Source organism: Marmota monax, unplaced genomic scaffold (assembly GCF_021218885.2).
Source record: "Marmota monax isolate L192 unplaced genomic scaffold, Marmota_monax_Labrador192_F-V1.1 WCK01_AAM20220418_F8-fsc00072, whole genome shotgun sequence".
Taxonomy (NCBI): Eukaryota; Metazoa; Chordata; class Mammalia; order Rodentia; family Sciuridae; genus Marmota; species Marmota monax.
Window position 1 is genome coordinate 9,893,235 of NW_026692356.1, and position 12,578 is coordinate 9,905,812.

Here is a 12,578-nt window from a genome sequence, read left to right on the forward strand (position 1 = left end):
CAAATAGCTCAAAAAAATTTTTTATTATTGTTTGTATTCTTGATAACTGCCATTGTGAATGGTATGTGATGAACTCTTAGAGTAGTTTTGATTTGCATTTCTCTAATTACTAGAGAAGTTGAACATTTTTTCATATATTTGTTGATCAATTGTGTATCTTCTTCTAAGAAGTGTCTGTTCAGATCCTCAGCCCATTTATTGATTGGGTTGTTTTTGTGTGTGGGTGTGTTAAGTTTTTTGAGTTCTTTAAATGTTCTGGAGATCAGTGCTCTACTCAATATTCAATGTGTGTGTGCTAAAAATTTACTTCCAAAATGTGGGCTCTCTTTTCACCTCATTGATTATTTCTTTTGCTGAGAAGTTTTTAGTTTGAATCCATCCCATGAATTGATTCTTGATTTTATTTCTTGTGCTTTAGGAGTCTTGTTAATGAAATCAGGGCTTAATCCAAAGTGATGAAGATGTGGGCCTATTTTTTTCATCTATTAGGTGCAGGGTCTCTTGTCTTATTCCTAGGTCCTTTATCCTCTTTGAGTTGAGTTTTGTGCATGGTGAGAGATAGGGGGTTTATTTTCATTTTGCTATATATAAATTGCCAGTTCTCACAGCATCATTTGTTGAAGAGGTTATCTTTTCTCCAATGTAGGTTTTGGCTCCTTTGTCTAGGAAAAAATAACTGTATTTATGTGGTTTTGTCTCTGTGTTTTGTATTCTGTACCGTTGATCTACATACCTGTTTTGATGCTAATACCATGCTGTTTTTGTTACTATAGCTTTATAGTATAGATTAAGGTCTGGTATTGTGATGCCTCCTGCTTCACTTTTCTTGCTAAGTATTGCTTTGGATATTATGGGTCTCTTATAATTCCAAATGAATTTCATGATGGCCTTTTCTATTTCTATAAGAAACGATTGGGATTTTAATTGGAATCACATTGAATCGGTATAGCACTTTGGGTAGTAGGTCCATTTTGATAGTACTAATTTTGTCTATCCAAGAGCATGTGAGATTTTTTCCACCTTCTAAGGTTTTCTTCAGTTTCTTTCTTTATGTACTATAGTTTTCATTGTAGAGGTCTTTCAGCTATTTGTTAAGTTGATTCCCAAGTATTTTATTTTTTTGAGGCTATTATGAATGGGGTAGTTTTCATAATTTCTCTTTCAGAGGATTCATCACTGATGAATACATTTAATTTATGGTTATTAATTTTATACCCTGCTAAGTTTCTGAATTCATTTATTTGTTCTGAAGTTTTCTGGTGGAATTTTTTGGACCCTCTAAATATAGAATTATGTTGTCAATACAAAATTATAGTTTGAGCTCTTCTTTTCATATCCCTTTGATTTCTTTCTTTTGTCTAATTTCTCTGGCTAGAGTTTCAAGGACTGTGTTAAATAGAAGTGGTGAAAGAGGGCATCCATATCTTGTTCCAGTTTTAGAGGAAATGCTTCCAATTTTTCTCCATTTAGAATGATGTTGGCCTTGGGTTTAGCTTCTACAATGTTGAGGTATGTTCCTACTATCCCTAGTTTTTGTAGTGTTTTGAACATGAAGGTATGCTGTATTTTATCAAATGCTTTCTCTGAATCAATTGGTATAATCGTGATTCTTTAAGTCTATTGATGTAATGAATTATATCTTTTGATTTCTGTATGTTGAACCAAACTTGCATCCCTGGGGTGAATCCCACTTGATCATGGTGCACTATTTTTTAAATATGTTTTTGTATGCAATTTGCCAGAATTTTATTAAGAATTTTTATATCAATGTTTATCAGGGATGTTAGTCTAAAATTTTTTTCATTGATGTGTCTCTGCCTGGTATGGGTATCAGTGTGATACTAGCTTCATAGAATGATTTTGGAAGGGTTCCCTCCTTTTCTGTTTCATGGAATAAGTTAGGAGTTTGGTATTAATTATTCTTTTGCAGTGTCTTTTTGATACTCCATCTACTCTAGAAATGTATTCAGTTGGACAGCTTGATCACATGGCAAAAGCATAATTATTAAAAGCAAAAACATACAAGTGGGATTATATCAAACTAAGACACTTTTACATAGTATAGGAAATAATCAGCAAAGTCAAGAGACAACCTTCAGACAGGGAGACAAATACTCCACACTATTCCTATGACAAGGGAGTAATATCTAGAATTTATCAGGAACTACAAAGAAGACTAAACAAGTGGCCAGCAAGTATATTTAAAAATTCCCAGCCATAAGGGAAATGCAAATCAAAAACATATAGGGAAGTCAATCTTGAACCCCAGTTAGAATGATTATTATTTAAAATTTCAAACAAGCCATGACAAACACTGGCAAGGATGTGGTCATCTTGCACACTGAGGATGGGAATGTATGTTATTACATCCATTGTGGGGAACAGGATGGAGGTTCCAAGAATCTTTGTTTAATGAAGTACTAGAGCATAGGTACTAACCTAAGATGAAAAACAAATCAGAAAATGCCTACAGGTGAGAAGGCATTGTCTCAGATGAAAGATTTTGACACTTGAAATGTTTTGGGTAACACAAAATATCCTTTTATCAAAACGACAGCTAAGAGTTATGCATTCCAAAAGTGTAAATTTTATATAAACTGATTTTTTAAAAATAATAATTGAATTGGGATGTGCCATGACTTGCACGGCCAATAATTCAGGAAAAGTGGGGGGGGGGCAATGGGGGATTAGAAAAGGGAGACATACATAGAGAGAAAGATGGGACCAGGTGAAACATTCTCTGATGGAGAAATAAGGACCCATAGCTAGCTCAGCACATTTATTATATGTGTTTTATCATCAAAATTTTTTTCTGTGAGAAACTTTCTTCAAAGCATGCAGGATTGAATGTCAAAGGTTAGTGAGTGACCAATTATAATTATCAGCTTGCATTCATAATTCTGTATCCTTGGCAGCTTTGGCTCGACTCAGAGTCAAGACTGATAGTCCTGTGCCTAGCACAGAAATTCCCTTAAGCAGGGTGTTATCATAGCACCTGGGCAGTCTTGACCTGCACCTTTGCACAGGAAGTTCCCAGTGCAGGTGCTGCTCCTGCTATAGGACAGAAAGTGTGAGTCAAATCACCACTTCTGACATCTCCCCCTTTTTTATTTTTAAAGCTCAAGTGATGAGCTATTATTTGGAATTGTTGGGTTTCTTCTTGGAACATGTGGCATCTTATCCTATTGTTATAACATAAAATAGTATTAATAGCAAACACATAATTCCAAAAATGTACCACATTGGTCCTTGCTTTGGCAGCAGATATACCAAAATGGTACAACATTGTATGTTTTAACATATTTCTGGGATTTAAACCATTTAAGTAATCAAGCATTTGTTTTGCAAGCCATGCAGTATCCACGAGATCATTCCTGCTCTTCTGAATATTCTGGATGTAATGATGTAACTCTATAAGGTCTAGACTGTCATTATTTCTCTGCCAAATGTCCACTAATTGATTTTTAACTTTTTCCCAATCCCATTGAGAAACATTATATCTTGATGTTGTAACATAAACAAATTTATAGCTAGCATGGCAGTGAAGCCACTGTCTGAATTTAAGAGCAGCAAGCTCAATTTCTATATTTATTTACCATAGCTTCCAGGGCATTTAATTTAGTTTCTATATTGTTATCCATATCTACCTGATTTTGTAGTGCTTTGGGAGTATTTCAAGGCAACTATTTAAGAAAATTAGCATTTTGAATTCTTTTGGATAAGGCTATGGTGATGTCACAGCAGAGACCTAAACAGATATCAAAGTAACTATTCCAAATGTGATGAGACAAGACAACGCTGGCGTCTATTCAACTGGATGTGAATTTGTTGTAGGACTTGAGCTCCCAGCATCAGAATAACAGGGCTCTGAAATGTTAGCTGGGATTAAAACAAATGAAGGTTGGCATAACATAAACACTCCTTGTATTCTATTATACCTAGTAATGCAATTAGTCAGATTGCAACTTTGGCAATTTTCTTATTGACAAGTGCTTTTTTGACAAATACTTTCCTCCTGTTCTATTTATTTTCATATTCCTAGAAATTAAAACACAAGGAGATTGTACACAGGCCCCAGGCCATAGAAGGGAGCCACTTTACAGCTCTTGTCTACAAGATTAGTTAGGGAGCTGCTGGTATAATTGATGAAATCTCAGGCAGATATCAAACTCCACAGATCTCTTTGCATGCTACCACTGCTGAAGGTCAGAATATTACTAACAAGTCCCCAAAGGGTCAGAAATTTCTGATGTGGATGTCTCTTATCAACTCTGTGAGACCAATCCAGAATATATCCACCACTGCCAGAGACATTTTGTCACACTGGCAAAATATTGACTGTGCCAATATTTTCTACCCATTTAGAAAAGGCACCCAATTTTGTTGTAGTATAATTAGAGCAGTAAAGTATTGGTGGATCCTTTGTGGAAACATTGTTATGTCAGTGGGAGTTCCATTTTTGTAGCTGACATATATTTTTAAATCCCAGGAGCCATTAATGTTGGCTCCCTGCTTCCCCATATGCTGTCTTTTTCTCTGGGGTCACTTTCCAACAGTCAGTATTCTCACTGTGGGACCAATATATAGGCAGACTCCCACTATCTCCAGTATAATTAAAACCAATTGTATGAACAGGGGCAACATCTTTATGTGAAAAACCTCCCATTGTGTGTGTACATACTGGAATGGATTCTCTAGTCCACACAGCCTGGTGCACTAAATGTGGATCTGGGAAATAAGTCCAATAAGTTTCCCCATGAACTCTACTTACCTGATAGCTCAATAAAGCCAGCATAGCCACAAACATGGTGGCTGGAGATTTAGTACCTCCCTGTTGGTAGACCATCTGCTCAGCCTGATATGTCAGGCTCTTTAGTTGTTTGAACTTCAGCTTGAGATCCTCCATGGTGATGGTAAACAGCATGCTCAGGTATACAGATGTGATGAGCTGCACCTTCTGGGAAGACACCAGCATGGTCTCTACCCCAAATTATCACCAAATCTGGTCCATTCCATTATCCTGTTGGTAAGTCTTTCCACCAGACTCAGCCTGATGGGTCCACTGCAGTGAGAGACATGTGTCACTCAGCAGTAGTGTGATGCTCAGCATCACAATTCAAAAAATTTAAAACAAGGAGAGCATGACTCAAACAATTTTGTAGGGTTCTATCTCCCTCTTTTTGTTTTTGTAATTGTAACTTAAGGGACAAATGAGCCCACTCTACAATGGGCTGGCCTTGGGGATTGTAAGGAATACTAGTTTGGTGATCAATATGGTATTGATTACAAAACTGTTAAAAAGAAGAACTGATAAAACTGAGGCATTATGAGTTTTAATTTGTAGAGGGGAGCCCAGTACTGCCAAAGAAGCCAAACAGTGGAAATTATTTGGTGAGTATTTTCTCCTGTTATAGCAGTGGCAAAAATGAAGCAAGAACAAGTGTCAATACTAACATGGATGTAGCACTGTTTGCCAAATTTAGGGATGTGAGTTATATCCATCTGTCACAATTGGTTTGGTCAAAAAACTTGGTGATTAGCTTCAGTAGGTAAAACTGAATTGTGGACTACACAGTGAGGACATTGATGAACAGTTTGGTAAGCTTGTTCTCATGCAATGTGAAAATCCTTGTGTAAGCTGAGAGCATTCTGGTGATGTAAAGTATGAGAGGCTTGAGCACAGTCACAAGGAGACAACTGTTGTCAGGCTGCAACAAGGTGATCAGCTGTAGCATTGCCTGTTAAAGTGCCTGGGAAGTTATGAGTAAGCTCTGATGTGTCCAATAAAACAGGGATACTGACATGCTTGATTTTTTTTTTTTGTAGCCTATGGAATAAATGAAATAACACTTCTGTGTATGTTCAATGGTGGCTATTTCAATGTACATCAAAACTCTTACTGTCTAGACAAAATCACTATAGATATTAACTGGCTCATTAGCAAGATAAAATAAGGCATGAATGAGAGCTTGAAGCTCTGCTTATTGTGGAGAGGTGTAAGGAGTCTTCACCACTTTAGTGTGAGCAAAACTATAGTAACCAGCCTTATTTGTACTGAAGCCATCAGTAAGTACTGTGACTGCCTTAGATATCAGCTGAGCACATGTTATTGTTAGGAAAATAAATGAGGTTATAGTAGCAAATTGAATGAACTTATTATAAGGATAATATTATTTTATTTGGCCAGGAAAATTAGCAAAAGCCACCTGCCAAGCATGTAAGGATTGTCAAGCCAATGTTGTTTAACTGAAAAGTGTACCACAGTGAAAGAAGGCTCAAATCCCACAAATTGTATAACTCAATTCCTGTCATTATTAATAAACTGAACAATGAGATCATGAAATGGAGTCAGTATAAGTACTGGAAGTCAGCCTTACATTTTGTTTGTCCTATAAGTAATGCCCTTCTATCTCGAATTAAATTAGGTTGTTATATTGAAAGTTGTACTTTTGTAAGGCATTAATAGACAACACTTTATAAGGAAAATACAAAATTAAATTAAAAAGAGTAAAACATATTTAGTTTATATGATAGCTATGAACCAAGAAATATAATTTTTATAATCTCAAATCTTTACTTCAAACTTTAGATTCAGGAACACCAGCTTAGTAAAATGTTCTTTTAAGTCTTATACTTAAAGACTTGTATACTTGGAAGATATGAATATACCTAGTATACAAAGAAGTCAGTAATGGCACCACAATTACACTGAATGTTCTTGTATTACCCAAGTTTAGTTTTAAAGAAAAATTTAGAATCTGAAATATAATGCAATACTCTAAAGTAATAGTTACATAGTTCACAGCTATCATACAAACTCAGTATGTTTTTACTCTAGTTATATATTTTTTTGTAAACTTTATAACTTTATTGTCTGTTAGTGCCTTGTAAAAGTACAACTTTAAATATAACAACCTGATTAATTTGAGAAAATGGTCATCATCTATGTGACAGAGAGGATGTAATACTGGTACTAATACTGACCCCAATTAAATGGAAGAGGTAAATAACCCTAAAGTTATAGGCATTAAAGGTAAAACCCAGTACTCTTTAAGATTGGTGAAACTGGCTTGATGGATGTGTAAGACCAAAACTTGGTAACTAAAATTAAGAAGTAAAAGGGCCAAGAAAAAAAAAAGCCAATATTTGGCTTTTGCCCCCTGAGTTGGCTTGAACCCAGGGAATAATGGGACTTCTGTAAGGGCTTTGCAACTCTAGGCCACATGACCTCCTGATGAGGGGGATCAATGAGACCCTGGAGAACCGAAAACTGATGAGTGCACATGTTGCAAAGAGAAGAAGGGTCATTGAAAAGAGTCCCTGATGCTTCTAAGGGAAGCCACATGGTCAAGAAGACTGTGATTTATCTTAGGAGATGGCACTAGAGGACCAAAGATGTCACAATTTCCCAAAAGTGACCCCTGAGGGAATTAAGCTGATTCTTAACAATAGATAGGAACAAGGTCAATTTGACCAGCTTGTTCTTAAATACCTAGCAACACAAATTATAATTAAAGCACAGCCATACTTGGGCATTTTAAAAAAAGGCAATAGTTCTTTTAATGTAACTTAAGATGTACAACTAAATGTTGTGTTTACATTAATAGTGACTCTGGCAATGTTACTAATATCCTCAAAGATTTACATTCCCAAATATAGGTCATGCCATATTTCCATGATCTTGTCATGGAAACAACTTCTTAGCTCTTGTACCTCCTGATGAAAATGACTGGTTTCTATCATCACAATGTTCATCGACATGTTCCAGATGCTGCAATATTTATTTTGTATTTATCTCATTCTAGTACTCATGTTTTCTTATATATCTCATAGAAACATAGACATCACAGATAACTTTACAACTTGTTCTTTCCAAACCAGATTTTTACAAGGGACCCCTCAACTGAACCAAAACATTCCTAAAAAGGAAACCAAAACTTCTTGCCCCACATCAAACCCTCTCAGCCCAAAGCAGCCAGAGCAGTCATTGTTCATTTCCCCTCATAGCATTAAGGGTTCCCAAAATCAGAGAGAGTAATGAGACTGGGGCAGCAGGACCGTCAGTGTAGAGAATGAATGATTGAGTTAGGAAGATGGGGGCTGATCCAAAAGAAAATGCTAATACTTGCAGAGCACTTTCCCCTCCTCCAACCTGTTGCCAAAGTTACCTGCCTTCAGCGAAATGTTCCTTCCAGCAAGGAGTTTTTAATGAGTACATCCTGGGTGGCTACTTTCCTGCCCTTGGCCATTGAACCTTTTGGGAAGGATGGGAGAATGGGGCATGAGAAGAAGGGAAACTTGAAATCTATGAAAGGGGCAAGGCACCCCCCTCCCAGAGCACAAGCGATGGACCCCTTCCTCTTCAGAGTAGTCTTGTCTCTTTCTGTTCAATCCTTGAAATAAAACTTTTTGCTCTTGCCTCAGTGTTTCTTGGGTGTTCAATCTTCAACACCACTGGAATGGGGAATCAATCCTGATTTTCAAGACTGGTTTCACAATACTTATAAATTTCACTCATATTATATCTTCCACAAAAGAAAGAGATCTAACTGTAAGGGCCAATGTTTTTGTGAATAGTACATTATGAGCACAATTTCTTATTTGTAAATCTATATCCTTTGAGTATACACTTTTTTCCCCAGCCAGTATTTAGTTCTATCATATATAGATACAGATATGAGCCAGAGTTGACATAGCACATTGCTTTTTGTTCAAGAGCATATTATCATTATGGCCCCTGGTTGGTATCTGGGAACATTGATTTTTCACTTTTTTATAATACACAATAATGGTTGATGTCCCTAAAATGTTATGAATAGTGGAGTTCATTTATGTATTCTGCAGCTGTGTTCATAGTCTAGTTGTTCCAATGCAGTGGGATAGGTTGCCAAAAGACCAGAGAAAGTATCTGTAGACTGTACACAAGGCATAAGTCTTTATTGAGAAATGCTTATGAGGAGGGTCCAGCAGTGACAGGCTGAACAGACAGCACCTCCCTCTCTCACATTGCTTTGCCAAGCAGAGTTTCCTCTTCTTCATGATGTTTTGTCCTGTGAACCCTGGTGGGATTAGTGACACTTATCCTTTCCACACCATAGAGAGAGGGGTTATAACTTGCATTGTTTTTATTTATTCTTTTTAGTTGTACATAACAGTAGAGTGTATTTTGACATATTATTACAAACATGGAGTATATCTTATTCTAATTAGGAGCCCAGTCTTGTGGTTGTACATGATGTGGAGTTGCACTGCGGTGTATTCATATATGAACATAGGAAAGTTAAGTCAGATTTATTCCACTGTCTTTCCTATTCGACCCCTTCTCCCTTCCCTTCATTCCCCTTTGGAGCTGGAGAATATCATGCTAAGCAAAATAAGCCAACCCCCCAAAACAAAGGCTGAATGTTTTCTCTGATATGGGGAAGCTAATTCATAGTAAGGGGGGGTGGCTACTGAAGAATAGAAGTACTGTGGATTAGGCAGAGAGGAGGAGTGAAGGGAGGGTAGGGGCATAGGAGTAGGAAAGATAGTAGAACGAATTGGACATTATTACCCTATGTGCATATATGTTTACACGACCAGTGTGATTCTACATCTTGTACCACCAGAAGAATGAGAAGTAATACTCCATGTATGTATGATGTGTAGAATACATTCTACTGTCACATGTAACTAGTTAGAACAAATAAAAAAATGACTGGGAAAATCAACATATGTTGGGTAGAAATTTAAACTAAGAGAAAGAAAGGAGTGTACCAAGAAGTGGGTAATGTAACAGTGTCAAGAAGATAGCAGTCTTAAAAGACCACATTTTTTGAGGCATGCTTTTCGCTTGTTATCTGAGATGGAAGTTTGGAGTTTCTAGGCCTCATCATATAGATATTAAGGGTCTATATCAAAAAGTAGAAAGATCTGAAATAAATAACCTAGTGCTGTATTTTCCTATAATACATGTATAATATTTCAATATTCCTAATATAATAATTAGGAAACCAAGTATTATTTGCAACAAATTAGCAACCTACAACAATTTCCTCAAGTTTTAAACCTAATTTAGTTGAATTTTGTTTCTTACAACTGAAAGCATCCTAACCTAGCATTTTCTCCAATATTACAACTTTCAGCACTCAATACAACATTAAAAGCAGCTTTTTCCTTATTTGATATTGATCTGCATAATTTCACATCATGGCTCTCACTTATGGTAATCAGCCTTCATAAATTTAATATTTTCTTTTTGTTGGATATTTAAATTTCTAACACAAAATTTCCATAGTCTGGAGAAGAAGAAATAGTCCTTACCATTTCAGGCAAATTGTTATAAGCCTCTTTTGATATTTTGCTTTTCTATATTCCCCATTAGATATTGAAATCTCAAGGTAGTAGCCATCTCTTTTCCACTTGGAGCCCTTGTTAAACAGCTGGGCTGATCATCATCAATATGCACAGTATGCCAAACTCAAGGGATCACACAATTTGGGAAGAGTGTGTCTCAGTGGAAACAAACAGGGACTGGTCTTAGCTCTAGTCTTTGAGATGGTAGATTCTTCTCCTAATATTTGCCCAACATTATCAAAGTTGCAATAGTCTCAATATAACTGCTTATAACAAAATAAAGAGCTGGACTTACATCTTACTTGAATGTATAGATGCAAATTTTTGTATATAATGTGGGAATAACTAACCCTCTTAGCTCCCAAATTTAATAGCTCTGTTGTTTGTTACAGGATATGGTAAAATTTCTCTCAATGGAGGATTGTTTGGATATATTTTAGACACTGAAGTTCTCATTAGAATTTATCATTTGAGAATCTGCTGGATTTGATATGAATGTTTATATATGTCCATACTATTTTTATTCCTGTTGTAATCTGATCATTTCACTTTTTCTGTGTTTTAAATTAGCCCTCAATTTTTCAATGAACCCCAATAAACTAAAATACATACAATAAATTCCATGGTGAATTCTCTAAAGAAGCAGAGTTCACCATGGAATTTTTGTGAAGTTGTTTACTAGTGAGGTTTCTGGATGTGGAGCAAAGGTGTGCTGGCCCTGTGTCCAGGACATTCAGGGAGAGATTGGGCACATGGTACCATATCCAAGTAGATTACCTGGAGGCCAGGGTCAGTGCAGAAAAACATTCTTATCTCAGAGAGAAGAGAGATGGAGACAATTTCCAGGAAATGCAACCAAGATAAAGTCAGGAGACACCATAATCCAAGTTTGTATTCACAGGAGGAATAGGCAGAATTTTAGTAGTAAATGGAGAAACAGCAGAGAAGACTGAGGGCTCTCAGTGATGTTTGTGGCACTGAGCATAAGCAGTTTGAGAGAGAGTTTACAGGTCTGGATATCTGTCAGGAAATTCCTTTCTGTTTAATTTTCATAGTCAGAACTTGTCACCTTGTCTAAGCAAACACTTTTCTTAGGCTACAAAAATGATATATTTTTTTGTAGGGAACTAAAATACATACAGAAGATTTAGCAATCACTCAGAGTCACACATTTCAGAAGCACCCTAAGGGTTCAGTAGCATATTGTGAAATGATTTCTTAGAGCTGTCAGTCATTTTTCCTTCACTAAGCAGTGTGACTTATCACCTTTTTTGGTGCACACTTCTTCTTCTTTTTTTTTTTAAACATTTCTTTTAGTTGTACACAATGCCTTTATTTATTTTTATGTGGTGCTGAGGATCGAACCCAGGGCCTCGCACGCACCAGGCAAGCGCTCTACCGCTGAGCCACAACCCCAGCCCTGGTGCACACTTCTTATGATTGCACATTTATCAGCAATGCACATTTTCATTGAAAGCAAAATATAAAGATTCAGAAAATATTTTGCCAATGAGAAAGATAAAAAGTCTATTTTTTTCAATTTTAATTTGATTCTTTTTATGGGAGGGGTGTCAAAATTTAAACTCAGCAGTCCTTTAAAATTCTGTGTGTGTGTGTGTTTTGGGTAAGACAGTTCATTGCTTCAAATACTGTGTGATTGAGAGAGGGCTTCATCTTAACAAAATCAAAACCACAAGAAAATAATATCTGTGTAGTGTGCAGAAATTTTCAATTTATATAATAAACACTTTTTTCAAATTATAAAATGAACAAAAAATCTAGGTGATTAAAAACTATGTAAGAGTTCAATCCTAGTCTCATTATTCAGAAAGAATAAATACAGTTCATAGTCTTTCCTTTTGTATCATGAATCTTTTAGGAACATAATATGTTGTTGATTATAATATATTCCCTTGTCTTGTAACTTAATTAAAAGCCCTTATACCTTTACTTAATAATTTTTTATAATAAACATTCATGTTTGATTTTTAATTGCTTCAAATATTCTATTTCATCAGTGCATCAATGTCTAAACAACTATTCCAAAATTTTCAATAATTTAAGATTTTCCCATTTTTTACTTTTATCAATAATGTTGAACAAGTCCATAAAAATATAAAATGTCTTAGTTTTGCATCTTACTTCTTGATAGTTTTCTCAAAGTTACCTTAAAGGTAAAAGCTATAATAAACGTTAGTCTCTGATTGCCTATTGCAAAATAACTTTCTGTGGCTGTAATAATT